Source organism: Hevea brasiliensis, unplaced genomic scaffold (assembly GCF_030052815.1).
Source record: "Hevea brasiliensis isolate MT/VB/25A 57/8 unplaced genomic scaffold, ASM3005281v1 Scaf16, whole genome shotgun sequence".
Taxonomy (NCBI): Eukaryota; Viridiplantae; Streptophyta; class Magnoliopsida; order Malpighiales; family Euphorbiaceae; genus Hevea; species Hevea brasiliensis.
In genome coordinates this window covers 1-17,500 of record NW_026614652.1, presented here as the reverse complement: position 1 = coordinate 17,500, position 17,500 = coordinate 1, and the positions used below count along the sequence as shown (strand labels likewise).

Below are 17,500 nucleotides of genomic sequence, written 5' to 3'. Positions count from 1 at the left end.
TTCGGGGCAACATCCTTACAATGTCTAAACCTAGTAAGTTTCCCAGTGTTCAGTCAAATTAAGCCGCAGGCTCCACTCCTAGTGGTGCCCTTTCGTCAATTCCTTTAAGTTTTAGCCTTGCGACCATACTCCCCCCGAAACCCAAAGACTTTGATTTCTCAAACAACCACTCATGCACCACCACGTACATTAAGCAATGATCCCACCCAATGAATTGCCCCCCAATGAGCAGAAGCACAATGGAAAGTCAAAACGCCGAATGGATCCACTACACACACCGCTTGGTGCGAAACAAATCCGAGGAGGGACGAAGCGAATAATGAAATACAAGCAATATGAAGGGACCCGTCTGATTCTGGAAGTAAAGCACTGACCTCGGCCAAGAGGATTCCCTGTACAGTGCCTCAGCCTTGCCTCAGCAGCTCGCACATCGGATTGAGCACAACACGGAACGCCACACCCTCACCAAGTACTTGTGTCGCCTCAACAAAACATCTGGCACAAGGCTCATCCCCGCAACCTTAGCAAATGCAAGCACCGGGAAGGGAAAGAATGGGGTTTTGTAACAGTGCAATCACCGCAGCCAAAGAAACTCGCCGCATAATGTTCTCAACACATGCCTCCACGAGCTCATGCATTGGCTCGAGCACATGTGGCATGAAACGCCACGTCCTCACCTCAGCATTCGCACAATTTCAGCAAAGTAAAGGCACTAGGCTCGTCCCTTTAACCTAAGTAAAGGCAACGATCACAAAGGGACACATCGACGCAAGCAACAATGTACCACCGCAATCGAAGGAAAGTGCCTACCACTCAATGCCACAACTCATGCCTCGACATCGCTCATGCATAGGATTAAGTACGGCATCGTAAAACCATGCCCTCTCCCAACACTTGTAATGCCTCAACATTTGCCGAAGCACTGGGCCAACTAATTCCCACAACCTGAGCAATACACGATCGCAACAGCCCCGACGTCCATCCACGACCCCGAGTAATATTGTATCCCAACTCCCTGCAAGCCTTCCACATCAGGAACTCACCCCATGCCCGATGGCATCGCATGTCTGCCCGCACTCGACACAAGCACAGCACGTAAGCGCCGTGCCCACATCTTGTACTGACTTTTACTTAACACCCTCGAGAGCAAGGAGATCAACCCCAACAGAGTCGGCTCTACTACCAAACCCAAACTCCTCAAAAGCCTATACCGCCGAGAACTCACACCATGCCCAATGCATCGCCTATTTACCAGCACAGGAATAGCACAGAAATGCCACGCCCACTCACATGCATGGAGATCGGCCCCAACAGCACTGGGTTTATCGTCGTGATTCGAGTCTAGCCCATGGAGTTAGTTTGCAAATGTTGGCCAACCGAAACTCCCATGCCCAGTGCACCGCATGTCTGCTCGCACGTCGGCACAATCACAACACTCAAATGTCATGCTCGCACCATGCACCAGCATCCATTCGACACACCTTTATATAGGATTCAACCACCGATTCATTTTCCACAATTGCTGCAAACGGGCCCGAGCCATGGCGAGGCGGGCCCACCATGCACGGGATTTTTTTTCGACTTCCAACCGACGGAATAGAGGTGGAGAGGGGCTAACAAGCTAATTACCATGCTATACCGATGCCCACATATGGCCTGGAGGCATCCCCAGGCCTTGGCCTTACTGGCCTCCCCAGGTGTCACGGGCGCAGCTTCAACACTCAGTTGTGACCGTGTGGCACTTGGCTTGAACTCTTCAAGACAAGTCAGCCCACAAAAATCTCACAATAAACTGTGAGAAATCAAAGACATGATTAACATTAGGCCAAGTTAGGCTAATTTGGGAGGTATCACAAGCATTTCATATAAATAGGGCAACACATAAGCAAGCAACACAAGCATGAAATGCACAAGTATTTCATGAAAAGGCTACTTCATTCATTCATGGAACATGATTACAACCAGTCCATTATAGGCAGGAAGGAAATCTACAAGGGGCACACAATTGGACACGGTAAGCACAATGACTAGCTAGGCCAGTTGCCCACCTAAGGCCAACCAGTCACTCCCCCCTAAAAAGCATTTGGGACATAATGACTTGTGGTAGGATGATACATCAATATGCTTGAGTGATCACACCCCTAAAATTATATAAATAAAAATAAAATACAAATTATCTCCTTTGCCCCTTAAAGAGGTTATGTTACATATCATTCTACCCTAACTTCGTACCCCTTAACATTCTCCTCCACTAAAATGGTCGACATCCTTGTTGACTGCGCTTGTAGAAAATCTTCAATCTTCTGGACATATTGTTGAAGGTCTGTTGCTTTCTCCCAGCTGGTCTCCTCTGTGTTCAAGCCCTTCCATCTGATAAGATACTCCTTGTGTGGTGGCCGCTTTATGGTTCTGACTACTCTTTCTGCAAGAATCTCCTCGACTCCTTGATTGACTGGTGGTGTGGTGGTGATGGCTGGCCTGGATGATTTGTTACGGCTGACATCAGTTTGATTGACATGGTATAACTTCAACCTGCTCACGTGGAAAACTGGGTGGATCTTCATCCATGCTGGTGGCTCTACTTTGTAGGAAACTTGGCCCACTTTGGTAATGATCGGCATAGGCCCTTCATACTTTCGAACTAATCTACTGTCCCGGTTGCGAAGAAATCTGAGTTGTTCTGGAAGTAACTTCACCATCACCAGGTCTCCCCCTGTGAATTACTGCGGTCTTCGATTTTCATTTGCCCATTTCTTCATGCGCTTGGATGCTTTTTCCAATCGAGCTCTGGCAATGTCAGCTATCTGCTTCCACTCCTTCATAAAATGGTATGCTTTGAGATTTCTACCGGTATATGGACCATCCAATGTGTGAGGTGCCAAAGGTTGCTGTCCTGAAACAATCTCAAAAGGACTTTTATTAGTGGCAAAGCTCTTTAAAGAGTTAAAACAAAATTGTGCAACATCGAGCCGGGAGGCACAATTCTTCTGATTGGCATTTACAAAATGCCGCAAGTATTCCTCTAGTAGACCATTGAATCTTTCCGTTTGACCATCTGTTTGTGGATGAAAGCTGGTGGAGACATCCAATCTAGTCCCTAAGAGGCGATACAATTCTGACTAGAAGGAGCCTATGAATTGACCATCTCGATCGCTCACAATGCTCTTTGGGATCCCCCAGTATTTCACTATATATTTGAAGAAGGCACGGGCTGTATCTTTAGCTAAACAGTATCTTGACATCGGCACAAAGGTTTCATATTTTGAGAATCTGTCAATTATCACCAAGATATGATCATACTCCTCAACCTTCGGTAACCCTGCAATGAAATCAAGGGAGACACTCTCCCATGGTCTACTTAGAACTGGTAAAGGTTGTAATAATCCTGCAGGTTTTTGCCGATCCAACTTATCTTGTTGACACACCAAGCAAGTCTTCGTGTATTCCCTCACATCATCTTCTAATTGAGGCCAGTAATATCCCTGCTTCAACAGAGCCAATGTGCGCTGCCACCTCGATGCCGGGCTCACAAGGTATCATGACATTCCTGCAATAAAAGTTTTCTCAAATTTTCAGCCTTTGGGACATACACCCGATTTCTTCGGGTCATCAAGAGATCATCCTCCAATCAAAATTGTCTGATCTTCCCCTCTTCCACCAATTTCATCAATGCTACTGCTTGGGGATCCTTCTTTAAGCTATCCTAAATTTGTCTTCGCAATGACGTATCTACCTGGCTCCTTGATAAGGTTGCTAAATTCGATTTCCTGCTCAATGCATCTACAACCCGATTAGAACTCCCTGGCTTGTACTCGAATAGGAAATCGAACTCTGCTAAGCATTCCTGCCATAGTGCTTGTTTGGGAGTCAACTTTGGTTGAGAGAGGAAGTAGCTCACTACTGTATTATCTGTCTTCACTACAAATCTTGACCCCAACAAATAGTGCCTCCATGTACGAAGACAGTGTACTACCGCCAATAACTCTTTCTCTTGAGCTGTATATCGAAGTTCAACATCTTTTAGTTTTCGACTTTCAAAAGCAATTAGATGGCCTTCTTGCATTAAAACTCCTCCCAGCGCTAAGTATGAAGCGTGGGTGTATACCTCAAAAGGTTTTGCCATACCCGGGAGAGCTAACACTGGTTCTGCTATTATCATTTGCTTCAGTTTTTAAATGATGCTTGACAGTCTATAGTCTACTGCCATTTATTTCCCTTCCTTAACAATTCTGTGAGGGGGTAGATCTTTTGTGAATAGCCTTGCACGAATCGTCGGTAGTAGTTTGTTAATCCCAAGAATGATCTCAATTCTGCAAGACCCTTGGGTACCGGCCAATCCTGAATTGCCCTTAGCTTGGCTTAGTCCATTCGGATTCTCTCTTATTCGATCACATGGCCTAGAAACTTAATCCTGGTTTGAGCAAAAGCACATTTCTCCTTCTTTAGAAAAAGCTTATTCTCCCGCAATTTTTCAAAAATAAGGCGAAGATATTCTTTGTGCTCTTGTAAGGTGGAGCTATACACCACAATATCATCGAGGTATACCACCACAAATTTGTCAAGGTAGTCATGAAAAACCTGATTCATTATAGTGCAGAAAGTGGTAGGAGCATTTGTTAGTCCAAAGGGCATTACAAGGAATTCAAAGGCATCATACCATGTTACACAAGTAGTTTTCGGCTCATCTCCTTCTTTGATACGAACTTGATGATATCCCTATCAGAGATCTAACTTGGTGAAAAATTTAGCTTGCCCCAACTGGTCAAATAAGTCTGCAATCAAGGGAATGGGGTGCTTGTTTCGTATTGTGACTTTATTAAGAGTTCGGTAATCCACACAAAGTCTCAAGCTACCATCTTGCTTCTTTTGGAAAAGGACTAGAGCACCAAATGGAGCTTTCGCTAGTCAAATAAATCCTGCTTCCAAAGGACTAGCCACATTAATTGGTGGAGAACCAAGGTGGAGCAGTCTATTTCTAGCCAATGTTCCATTGTCACATGGGATGATTTCAAGAATGCACTAAAGGCTCAATTTTATCCCGAGAATGTGGCCTATAATGAGCGGTGCAAGCTAGCAGAGTTATAACACACAGGCTATATCCGAGAATATGTAAGAAGCTTCATGGCACTCATGCTTGACATTAAGGATATGTCTGAAGCTGACAAATTGTTCAACTTCCAAAAAGGTCTAAAGCCATGGGCCAAGAATGAACTGGTCAGATGAGGAGTAAAGAAACTTAGTACTGCCTTGGCTGCAGCCAAAAATCTCGATGATTATACAAGCAATGCCTCAAAAAGAGAGTTTAACTCCCCGTCAGGTTCGGATAATCGCCCAAACAAATGGAGTCGCAATTCGAGTGGGGGAGTGGATTGGAGCAACTCCACCTTTGGAGGGACTAAGAGGAGAACTTGGAACTCGGGGCTTAACACCAACAAACCTATGTGCCTAAATAGGGAGCAGGGTAACTCAATACAGGGGTTAGCACACATGTCCACTGATAAGACCAACTCCTTTAAGATTAATCCGTTGAAATTCTTTCTCTGTGATGGGCCACATTGGGCTAGAGAATGTCCAACCAAAAGTGCTTTAAGTACCTTAAAGGCCATCTTTGAGGAAGAAAAGAAGCCCGAAGAAGAAGAAGAAGAAGATAGAGAATCGAATGATCGTGATGCCTCAGTAATGGGTGCCCTACGAATTCTTGGAGCTTTGGAAAAATAGAAACCAACAGCTACTACTGAGAGGGGATTGATGTATGTGGACTTACTCATCAATGGGAAAAATGCTAGGGCTTTGGTAGACACAGGTGCCACTGATAATTTTGTAGCTGACACATTGGTTACCCGGTTTAAGCTAATTGTGCAAGCAGATGCAGAAAAGATAAAGGCAGTGAATTCTCAAGCCTTGAACACCGTAGGAGTTGCTCGTGGGGTGTCCTGTCAGATGGGACCTTGGAAAGGCGAAATAGATTTTACAGTGACTCTCCTTGACTTTGATGTAGTAATCAGAATGGAATTTCTGAAGAGAGCTCGAGCAATCCCAGTCCCAGCTGCAGATTGTATCTTATTAATGAGAGACGAGCCATGTACCATTCCCACAAGTTTTAGCCCAATCAGTGAAAAGAAGTTGTTATCGACCCTCCAGTTTAAGAAAGGTGTCAAGCGTAGGGAGCTATCATATGTGGTAGTTCCCATTGTCAAAGAAGGTGGAAAAGTACCCCCATTCCCTCCACAGATTCAATATGTGATGGCTAAGTTTTAAGATGTAATGCCTGAGTAGTTACCTGCAGTCTTGCCACCCTAACGTGGTATAGATCATAAGATCGAGCTATTTCCAGGAACCAAACCTCCTGCAAGAGCCCCTTATAGAATGGCCCCACCGAAATTGACAGAATTAAGGAAGCAGTTAGATGAGTTATTGGAAGCAGGATTTATTCGACCAGCGAAAGCTCCATTTGGTGCTCCAGTCCTTTTCCAAAAGAAGCAAGATGGTAGCTTGAGACTTTGTGTGGATTATCGGGCTCTTAATAAAGTCACAATACGAAACAAGTACCCCATTCCCTTGATTGCAGACTTATTCGACCAGTTGGGGCAAGCTAAATTTTTCACCAAATTAGATCTCCGATCGGGATATCATCAAGTTCGTATCAAAGAAGGAGATGAGCCGAAAACTACTTGTGTAATACGGTATGGTGCCTTTGAATTCCTTGTAATGCCCTTTGGACTAACAAATGCTCCTGCCACTTTCTGCACTCTAATGAATCAAGTTTTTCATGACTACCTTGACAAATTTGTGATGATATACCTCGATGATATTATGGTGTATAGCTCCACCTTACAAGAGCACAAAGAACAACTTCGCCTTATTTTTGAAAAATTGCGGGAGAACAAGCTTTTTCTGAAGAATGAGAAATGTACTTTTGCTTAAACAAGGATTAAGTTTCTGGGCCATGTGATTGAACAAGGGAGAATCCGGATGGACCAAGCCAAGATAAGGGCAATTCAGGATTGGCCGGTACCCAAGGGTCTTACAGAATTGAGATCATTCTTGAAATTAGCAAACTACTACCGACGATTTATGCAAGGCTATTCACAAAAAATCTACACCCTCACAGAGTTGTTAAAAAAGGGAAATAAATGGTAGTAGACTGTAGACTGTTAAGCAGCATTCGAAAAACTGAAGCAAATGATAATAGCATAACCAGTGTTAGCTCTCCCGGATATGGCAAAACCTTTTGAGGTACACACTGATGCTTCAGACTTAGCGCTGGGAGGAGTTCTAATGCAAGAAGGCCATCCAATTGCTTTTGAAAATCAAAAACTAAAAGATGCTGAACTTTGATATACAGCTCAAGAGAAAGAGTTATTGGCGATAGTACACTGTCTTCGTGCATGGAGGCACTACTTGTTGGGGTCAATATTTGTAGTGAAGACAAATAATACAGCAGTGAGCCACTTCCTCTCTCAACCAAAGTTGACTCCCAAACAAGCACGATGGCAGGAATGCCTAGCAGAGTTCGATTTCCTATTTGAGTACAAGCCAGGGAGTTCTAATCGAGTTGCAAATACATTGTGCAGGAAATCGAACTTAGCAACCTTGAAACATTTAGCTCAGTTATCAAGGAGCTAAATAGACACGTCATTGCGAAAACAAATTCGAGATAGCTTAAAGAAGGATCCTCAAGCAGTATCATTGATGAAATTGGTAGAAGAGGGGAAGACCAGACAATTTTGGTTGGAGGATGATCTCTTGATGACCCGAAGAAATCGGGTGTATGTCCCAAAGACTGAAAATTTGAGGAAATTTTTACTGTAAGAATGTCATGATACCTTGTGGGCCGGGCATCCAGGATGGCAGCGCAGATTGGCTCTGTTGAAGCAGGGATATTACTAGCCTCAATTAGAAGATGATGTGAGGGAATACACGAAGACTTGCTTGGTGTGTCAACAAGATAAGGTGAATCGGCAAAAAGCTGCGGGATTATTACAACCTTTACCAGTTCTAATTAAACCATGGGAGAGTGTCTCCCTTGATTTCATTGCAGAGTTACCGAAGGTTGGGGAGTATGATAATATCTTGGTGATAATTTACAGATTCTCAAAATATGAAGCCTTTGTGCCGATGTCAAAATACTGTTCAGCTGAAGATACAGCCCGTGCCTTTTTCAAACATATAGTGAAATATTGTGGGATCCCAAAAGGCATTGTTAGGGATTGAGATGGCCGATTCATAGGCTCCTTCTGGTCAGAATTGTTTCGCCTCTTAGGGACTAAATTGGATGTCTCCACCAACTTTCATCCACAAACAGATGGCCAAACGGAAATATTAAATGGTCTATTAGAGGAATACTTGCGACATTTTGTAAATGCCAATCAGAAGAATTGGGCCTCCTTGCTCGACGTTGCACAATTTTGTTTTAACTCTTTAAAGAGCTCTGCCAGTAATAAAAGTCCTTTTAATATTGTTTCAGGATAACAACCTTTGGCACCTCACACAATGGATTGTCCATACACCGGCAGGAATTCCAAAGCATACCACTTCATGAAGGAGTGGAAGTAGACAGCTGACATTGCCAGAACTCGATTAGAAAAAGCATCCAAGCGCATGAAGAAATGGGCAGATGAAAATCGAAAACTACAGGAATTCACAGTGGGAGACCTGATAATGGTGAAGTTACTTCCAGAACAACTCAGATTTCTTCGCAATCGAGACAGCAGATTAGTTCGAAAGTATAAAGGGCCTATGCTGATCATTGCCAAAGTGAGCCACCAGTATGGATGAAGATCCACCCAGTTTTCCACGTGAGCAGGTTGAAGCCATACCATGCCAATCAAACTGATGTCAGCCGCAACAAATCATCCAGGCCAGCCATCACCACCGCACCACCAGTCAATCAAGGAGTCGAAGAGATTCTTGCAGAAAGAGTAGTCAGAACCACCAAGCGGCTGCCATAGAAGGAGTATCTTGTCAGATGGAAGGGATTGAGCACAGAGGAGACCAGTTGCGAGAAAGCAACAGACCTTCAACAATATGTCCAGAAGATTGAAGATTTTCTACAAGCGCAGTCAACGAGGACGTCGACCATTTAGAGTGGGGGAGTATGTCAAGGGGTAGGAAATTAGGGTAAAATGATGTGTAACATAACCTCTTTAAGGGGCAAAAGAGACAATTTGTATTTTATTTTTATTTATATAATTTTAGGGGTGTGATCACTCAAGCATATTAATGTATCCTCCTACCACAAGTCATTATGCCCCAAATGCTCTTTAGGAGGGAGTGACTGGTTGACCTTATGTGGGCAATTGGCCTAGCTAGTCACTGTTCTTGCCGCGTCCCATTGTGTGCTCCTTGTAGGTTTCCCGCCTGCCTATAATGAACTAGTTGTAATCATGATCCATGAATGAATGAAGTAGTCTTTTCATGAAATGCTTATGCCTTTCATGCTTGTGTTGTTTGCTTATGTGTTACCCCATTTATATGAAATGCTTGTGATACCTCCTAAATTAGCCTAACTTGGCCTAATGCTAATCATGTCTTTGATTTCTTACAGTTTGTTGTGAGATTCTTATGGGCTGACTTGTCTTGAAGAGTTCAAGCCAAGTGTCACACGGTCCCAACTGAGTGTTGAAGCTAAGCTTCTGCCCCGAATTCTGACTTAGAGGCATTCTATGGGTGCTGAGAAACAAATTTATCATGTAGCATGAGAGACTAGGACATCCTCCATTTACTGTGTTAGAAAAACTTTATCCTTTTATGTTTAAACAATGCAAAACTGAATTGTTAGTACGTGATACTTGTAAGTTTGCTAAACATAATAGACAATCTTATCCTGCAATAAATAATAAGGCTTATGTCCCTTTTATGACTATCCATTCTAATGTATGGAGGCCCACTCAAACTGTCTTTATCGGGTTACAGATGGTTTGTGACCTTTATTGATTGTTGTAGTAGGTTAACTTTGGTATATTTGATGAAAGGAAAAAATGAAGTTTTTTCTTGTTTTCAACAGTTCCATAAAATGATTAGTACACAGTTTGATGCTCATGTTAAAATATTGAGAACTGATAATAGTACAGAATATATGAATCGAGTCTTTCAGGAGTATTTGAAGGCACATGGAATTTTACATCAGACTTATTGTGTCAATACTAGTTCACAAAATGAGGTATCTTAGAGAAAAAATAGACACTTACTTGTGGTTGCTTGATCGCTTATATTTACCATGAATGTTCCTAAACCTTACTCGGGGGATGATATTCTTACTGGGGGAATGCTATTCTTTCTGCTGCATATCTTATTAACAGGATGCCTCTTCGAACATTGGAGTTTAAGAGTCCTTTAGAGGTTTTACAGGGTAAAAATTCATATACCGTTCCTCTAAAGATATTTGGTTGTCTTTGCTTTGTTCATAAGCTTAATAGTAGGAAATTAGAACCTCGAGCCCTGAAATATGTTTTTGTTGGTTATTCTAGTACTCAAAAGGGATACAAGTGTTATCATCCTCCTTCACGAAAATATTTTGTGAGTATGCACGTTACTTTCAGGGAATCTGAATCTTATTTTCATCCACCTCTCCAGGGGGAGCATAGAAAGGAAGAGGTGTATTTTCCTTCATCCTCATCCTCTCCAACATTCAATTCAGGGGGAGAATCTAGGTTTAAAGCCTATACCTAACAATGAAACTCAGGGAGAGTCACCCAAATGTCGAGAAAGACTAAAAAGGCCAGATTTGAGAATATATACTCGACGAAACAAGACAGATATAGCCATCGAGCAGGAGACTGCTGATCAACCGGAATCCCTGGATTCAATTCCTGGACATCTTGAGGTATGTGATGAGTCTCCTTTGGCTCGTGATGAGTCTAATTTTGATTCTTAGTCTATTCTTCTTTCTTTTGATAATAATCTTGATATTCCTATTGCTCTCCGAAAAGATGTTAGGATCTGTACTAAACATCCCATTTCTAATTTCATCTCCTATAATTCTCTGTCTCCATCCTACAGAGCCTTTCTACTTTCTGTTTCCTCTATCTCTATCCCACAGGATTGGATGAAAGCTTACCTCGATCCAAAATGGAGGGCAGCTATGGTGGAGGAGATGAAAGCTTTGGCAAAGAATGAGACATGGGAATTGGTTACTCTCCCACTGGAAAAGAAGCTAGTTTGATCCAAGTGGATGTTCACTGTGAAGCATAGAGCAGATGGTTCAATTTCTGTATAAGGCCAGAATGGTAGCAAAAGGCTTCACACAGACATACGGAGTAGATTACCAAGAGACCTTTGCTCCTGTTGCTAAAATGAATACCATCATAATTCTGTTGTCATGGGCAGCGAATCTTGAGTGGGATTTGCAGCAGTTTGATGTTAAAAATGCATTTTTACATGGTGACTTGGAAGAAGAAATGTATATGAAAATTCCTCCAGGATTTGAGGATGAGAAGACCAGAGGGAAATTGAAAAAGGCTTTGTATGGTCTAAAATAGTCACCTAGAGCATGGTTTGATAGGTTCAGTAAAGCGATGATCTCCTTTGGATACTGCCAAAGCAATGCTGATCATACCTTATTTATGAGGCATCGTAGAGGCAAAATCACACTACTTATTGTCTATGTGGATGATATTGTGATAACTGGTAACGATAAGGAAGAAATAGCTCTTTTAAAGGAGCGCCTAGCACAGGAGTTTGAAATCAAAGATTTGGAAAGGCTCTAGTACTTTTTTGGAATAAAGGTTGCCAGATCAGATATGGGAATCTTTATTTCTCAAAGAAAGTATATCTTGAATCTGTTAGAAGAAACAGGAATGCTGTGCTGTAAACCGACAATCTCCTATTGAGGCTAATCATAAATTGCAAGCTAGAGTTGGAAAATCAGTGAATTTAGGGAGATATTAGAGGTTGATTGGCAAACTAATTTATCTTTCGCACACTAGACTGGACAAAACATATGCAGTTGGTCTAGTGAGCCAGTATATGCATGATCCTCGTGAATCTCATTTGGAGGTTATTTTTCGCATCTTGCGATACCTAAAATCTACACCTGGAAAAGGACTTCTTTCCTCAAAGCATGGTCACCTTCAGATTAAAGCCTTTACAGATGCAGATTGGGCTGGGTCTCTTAATGATAGGAGATCAACATCAAGATACTGTATCTTTGTTGGTGGTAATCTAGTCACCTAGAAAAGTAAGAAGCAAAATGCAACAGCTAGATCCAGTGCAAAAGCCGAATTTAAGGCAATGGCTCAAAGTATCTGTGAGTTATTGTGGTTACGGAAATTGATGGAAAAATTAAAAATGTTTAAAGCTAATGGTTTGTTTTTGTTTTGTGATAACGAAACTGCAATCAGTATAGTTCATAATCCAGTTCAGCATGATCGGACCAAGCATATAGAGATTGATAAACACTTCATAAAAGAAAAAATTATGGATGGTTCCTTAAGTGTCTCTTACGTAGGTTCGAAAGATCAGTTAGCTGATGTGTTCACTAAAAGGTTAAGTTGTAAGGTGTTTCATACCCTAATTTGCAAGTTGGGCATATGTAATATACATAAACCAACTTGAGGGAGAGTATTGGAATCCCTTAATTAGTGCATTAGCTGCAAATTAAAATGTATTAAAATCCCTTAATTAGTGGCTTAACTGTAAATCAGAATGTAAATTAGTGATATTAGGGATATTTGTATTTATTAGCTTTTATTTTCTTTCCTATTGAGGCTATAGCCTTTATATATAAATTTGAATCATCGTAACACTGTGAAATACATCAAGAAATTCTTCAATTCTCTCTAATCTCAACATCAACATTTACTGTGATTTTTTAATTATGTATTTGGATTTTAGCTATGCCAACAAATTGCTTAAATGATCATACTGGAAACTTTTTGTTTTGTTCGCATCAGTAGGTTTTAACAACCCCTTCTACTTCAATTTGTGCTACATTTTAATGTTTATTTTGTTGAATTCATAAAACTAAATATGAGGTTAGCAATAATCTTTTATGATTTGGTCTAAAATTTTGATTTTGTGTTACATTTGACTTATGCTAGGCTTTATATATTGGATTTATCATATGTGTAATCATAACTGATCTTCTACAATTCTATTTTTTATTGCAGCAAGGTGACTATCAATCTCATATATGCTAACCTCGTATATGTACTTCCAAGTTGAGTTATACTATTTGCATGGCCAATTAATAAATTCAAGAAAAATGGAGCACTTAGAAGTCAGCCAAATCCATCTTGTTTATCTTATGCTGAGAATGTCTTACGAAACATGAGTTTACCATAATGTACTATTTTTCTTCAAATCTATGACTTCCTATTTGTCATGGTCTATGATGCACGGAAACGGGAGGAGCCAGCACTTCCCCATTCCGAAAATGTTTCCTCGTTGGAAACTTGAGGACACGGCCAGAAAACGTCTCTGGGCCGTTTCCGCAATTCTTATACACGTGTTTCCTGTCTTGGATACGCGTTTCTCTAAAAAAAAAACCTAAAATAAAAAATGTAATATCCAAACAACCAAATACAAGGATAGGTTAAAATTAATTTGCGCTACAACAAGAAGGAGGAGGAGGAGGAGGAGGCTGCATACCTAGCGCTGGTTGGTTGGTGGGGTAGTTATTGGAGCAGTGGATCTGACTAGCGGAGGCAACACAGGGTAGCGACTCAAGGATGATTGTTGGTGACTCGAGGGCTCAAGTATGTTGCACTGCTCTGCTTCCTCCCTTCCCCATCGATACTCTACCTCCTCCCTTTCCCATCGATGCTCTACCTCCTCGTCCCTTCAAGCTTGGCTTAACTGTGACCTTAAGATCTTATGATCGATACCCAATTACCCATATTTAAACGGTTATTAATTTTTTTTAAAAAATAGTTATTAATTTTATTTATTCAATTTTACAATATATTTTTAGAATATGTTATACTTGATACTAAAAAAAATCAATGATAAAATAAGTTGAATTAATTTTAATTTATCATATATATTTAATTAACATTTAAATGTATTATAGTTTATATTTTTTTTTTAGTATAAAAGTTTTAAACATGTAACTTTTTTTATATGGTTGAATTTAAATGTTCATTTGGATTTTATTAATAATTGAAAATCTTATATATATATATATATATATATATATATATATATATATATATATACACACGTTTTTTATATATATATATATACACACGTTTTTCCACTTTATCGTTTTCTATATTTTTTAAAATGTCATTTCCCTGTGTCAATTTCTGCTTGTTTCCCTGTGTCGTTTCCCTGTGTCAGGCTTATCTTTCACATTTTCGTTTTCTAAGCCAAGTTTGTTTCTGCTTGTATGGTACTAATTCACAATTCGTTGGTGAGTGAAGTCATAATCAACCAAGAGGATCTTGTATGCTAAGCAACATTTTGGAGTTACTACATGCTGTAGCTTTGTATGATGGAGTTTCGAGGCAAAATTACTATTAAGCATCAAGTTAAGTGGGGCTCATTTCTTGAAATATTTACTAAATGGCTCCAGGCAAATTCAATATAATTTTTGCATAAGCTGAGACAGAGACACGAGCAAATTAGGAGAAGAAAAAGAAAAGGAAAAAAAAAAATAGCCAGTCATAAGAATGGCAAAGCAAGAGTCTCTAAATGAATTATCTTAAGAAGCTAATATAACAAATCTCACATCCTTATGTATGCAGTCAATTGTAACATGACTCTAATACTTGATAACTGGTATGGTAGCGAATGAATTGCTAAGTTTTAACTTCACTAGAATCACAAAATATCCGCATACAACACACCAAAAACATGATCAAGATAATGTGTAAGTTAAGCAAATTAGGAAAAGGATATGGAGTACCATTAATAATACCTTTAACCCACCTCCAGTTTATTTGACAATCACCTTTAGTTAGTACTTTAATCACCCGTTCAGGCAACATCAAGATTATTTTGAATAACACACTTATGCAGGATAAGCTTGGAACTTTAGGCACTCCCTCAAAACAACACACTATCAAAAGTTACCGAAAAAGGATCCCAAGCCCTGAAGTGCAGATTTGTTTCTATTAGAGTGTGATTGCACGAGTATGCGTGTTTGTTCGTAAACTGGGTAAAGAAAAGAAGATCAAAAGAAAAGACCTCAGGGAAAAATCATGTAACAATAAGCCTTAACCTTGACCTAGGTAGCACGAAAACGGAAACATGGACATAGGGAAACAAGAAAACTGAAACAAAGAAACGACATTTTAAAAAATATAGAAAATGAAAACGTGGGAAAACGCATAAATAAATAAATAAATATATATATATATATATACATATATATATATATATATATATATATATATATATATATATATAAGATTTTTAATAATTAATAAAATCCAAATCAACATTTAAATTCGATCACATAAAAAAAGTTACATGTTTAAAACTTTTACTCATTAAAAAAAACATAAACTACAATACAGTTAAATGTTAATTAAATATATAGGATAAATTAAAATTAATCCAACTCATTTTATCACTGATATTTTTTAATACCAAATATAACATATTCTAAAAATATATTGTAAAATTGAATAAATAAAATTAATAACTATTTTAAAAAAAAAATTAATAACCGTTTAAATATGAGTAATTGGGTATCAATCACAGGATCTCAAGGTCACAGGTAAGCTGAGCCTGAAGGGACGAAGAGGCAGAGCATCGATGGGAAAGGGAGGAGGTAGAGCATCGATGAGGAAGGGAGGAGACGGAGCAGTGCAACATACCGTCACCCTCGAGTCGCCACCCTGTGTTGCCTACGCTAGTCAGATCCACTGCTCAAATCACTGCCCCACCAACCAACCAGCGCCAGGCACACAGCCTCCTCCTCCTCCTCCTCCTCCTCCTCCTTATTCTTCTTCTTTTTGCAACGCAAATTAATTTTAACCTATCCTTGTGTTTGGATGTTTGGATATTATATTTTTTATTTTAGGTTTTTTTTTTTAGAGAAACGCATATCCAGGACAGAAAACGCGTGTCCAATTTCTAAGAATTGTGGAAATGGCCCGAAAACGTTTCCTGGCCGTGTCCTCACATTTCCAATGAGGAAACATTTCTGGAATGGAGAAGCGCTGGCTCCTCCCGTTTTCGTGCATCATAGACCATGACAAATGGGAAGCCATAGATTTGAAGAAAAATAGCACCTTCTGGTAAACTCATGTTTCGTAAGGCAGTCTCAGCATAAGATAAACAAGATGGACTTAACTGACTTCCAAGTGCTCCATTTTTCTTGAATTTATTCATTGGCCATGCAAATAGTATAAATCAACTTAGAAGTATAGATATGAGGTCAACATATCTAAGACTGACTGTCACCTTGCTGCAACAAAAAATAGAATTGTAGAAGATCGGTTATGATTACACATATGATAAATCCAATATATAAAGCCTAGCATAAGTCAAATGTAGCAACAATCAAAATTTTAGACCAAATCATAAAAGATTATTGCTAACCTCATATTTAGTTTTATGAATTCAACAAAATAAACATTAAAATGTAACACAAATTAAAGCAGAAAAGGTTGTTAAAACCTACTGATGCGAACAAAGCAAAAAGTTTGGAAGTATGATCATTTAAGCAATTTGTCAGCACGGCTAAAATCCAAATACGTAATTAAAAAACCACAGTAAATGTTGAAAATGTAAAATATAAAGAAGCGGCTAAAAATGCACCAACCAATCAAAATCGTACGGTATGAATTCTATCATATGGTAGGGAAGGCTGTGATACAGCTCTCCAATTTGGTTTCCATACAACTCCTTAATAAGCCATACCTACAGAATAATAGGAAAACAAAGTAAGATATAGTAAATTAAAGCATTTACCCAATCAATTAGTTGATCATCAAGAACTTGTCAAGAGGCTTGGATTTTCATAAGACAATGTTGTGTTTTGTAAACAAGGATCATATTTTTTCTGCAAGAGCAGCTCAAATAGCAACAACCAAATACTAATAACGCATGGCTTGGACTATTAAAATACACGCTAACACCTTACCTGTTCCCGCCTATCAACATAAGCCTACAGAAGTTCTCCAACATAATCTATGAATCTCTGGAAGGAAATCATTGATTGAGCAACATTCAGATGGCAACATTGTTGTTATTGCCATTTCAAGGGTAAAGAGGAAGAAAGATACAATTTGTAGCCATGAGATACTGATTGTAAAAAGGCTTCTGCCATTGTGATTGAAATTTCTGTTCTTTTACATTCAACATTTTCACAATTAAATATTTCCTAACTCTATCAAGAAACTTTATCATCAACAGTGAAAGATAAGCACAAAACTTGAATATTCAATATTCAATGAAGTGTCAGCAGAGAGATCAAACATTAAAACAAGCTAAATTCATGTTTTTTAGTTAACATAGTTTATAAGAACACTACATGAAGGACAAGATAATTCTGGCAATTTACTGATCTAAAATAAAATTGCCATCAAAATCAACCTCATATATGTAG

The 17,500-nt window shown here is 39.5% G+C and overlaps 1 long non-coding RNA gene across 1 annotated transcript in view; it reads right to left on the bottom strand.

The window, feature by feature from the left end:
* The window catches only part of LOC131176545 (uncharacterized), a 22,428-nt gene extending 4,934 nt beyond the window's left edge, over positions 1–17,494 (bottom strand). The window contains exon 1 of the long non-coding RNA XR_009146566.1: positions 16,715–17,494. This is a non-coding gene — a long non-coding RNA (uncharacterized LOC131176545). The remainder of the gene's footprint in view (positions 1–16,714) is intronic.
* Positions 17,495–17,500: the final 6 nt, after the last annotated feature.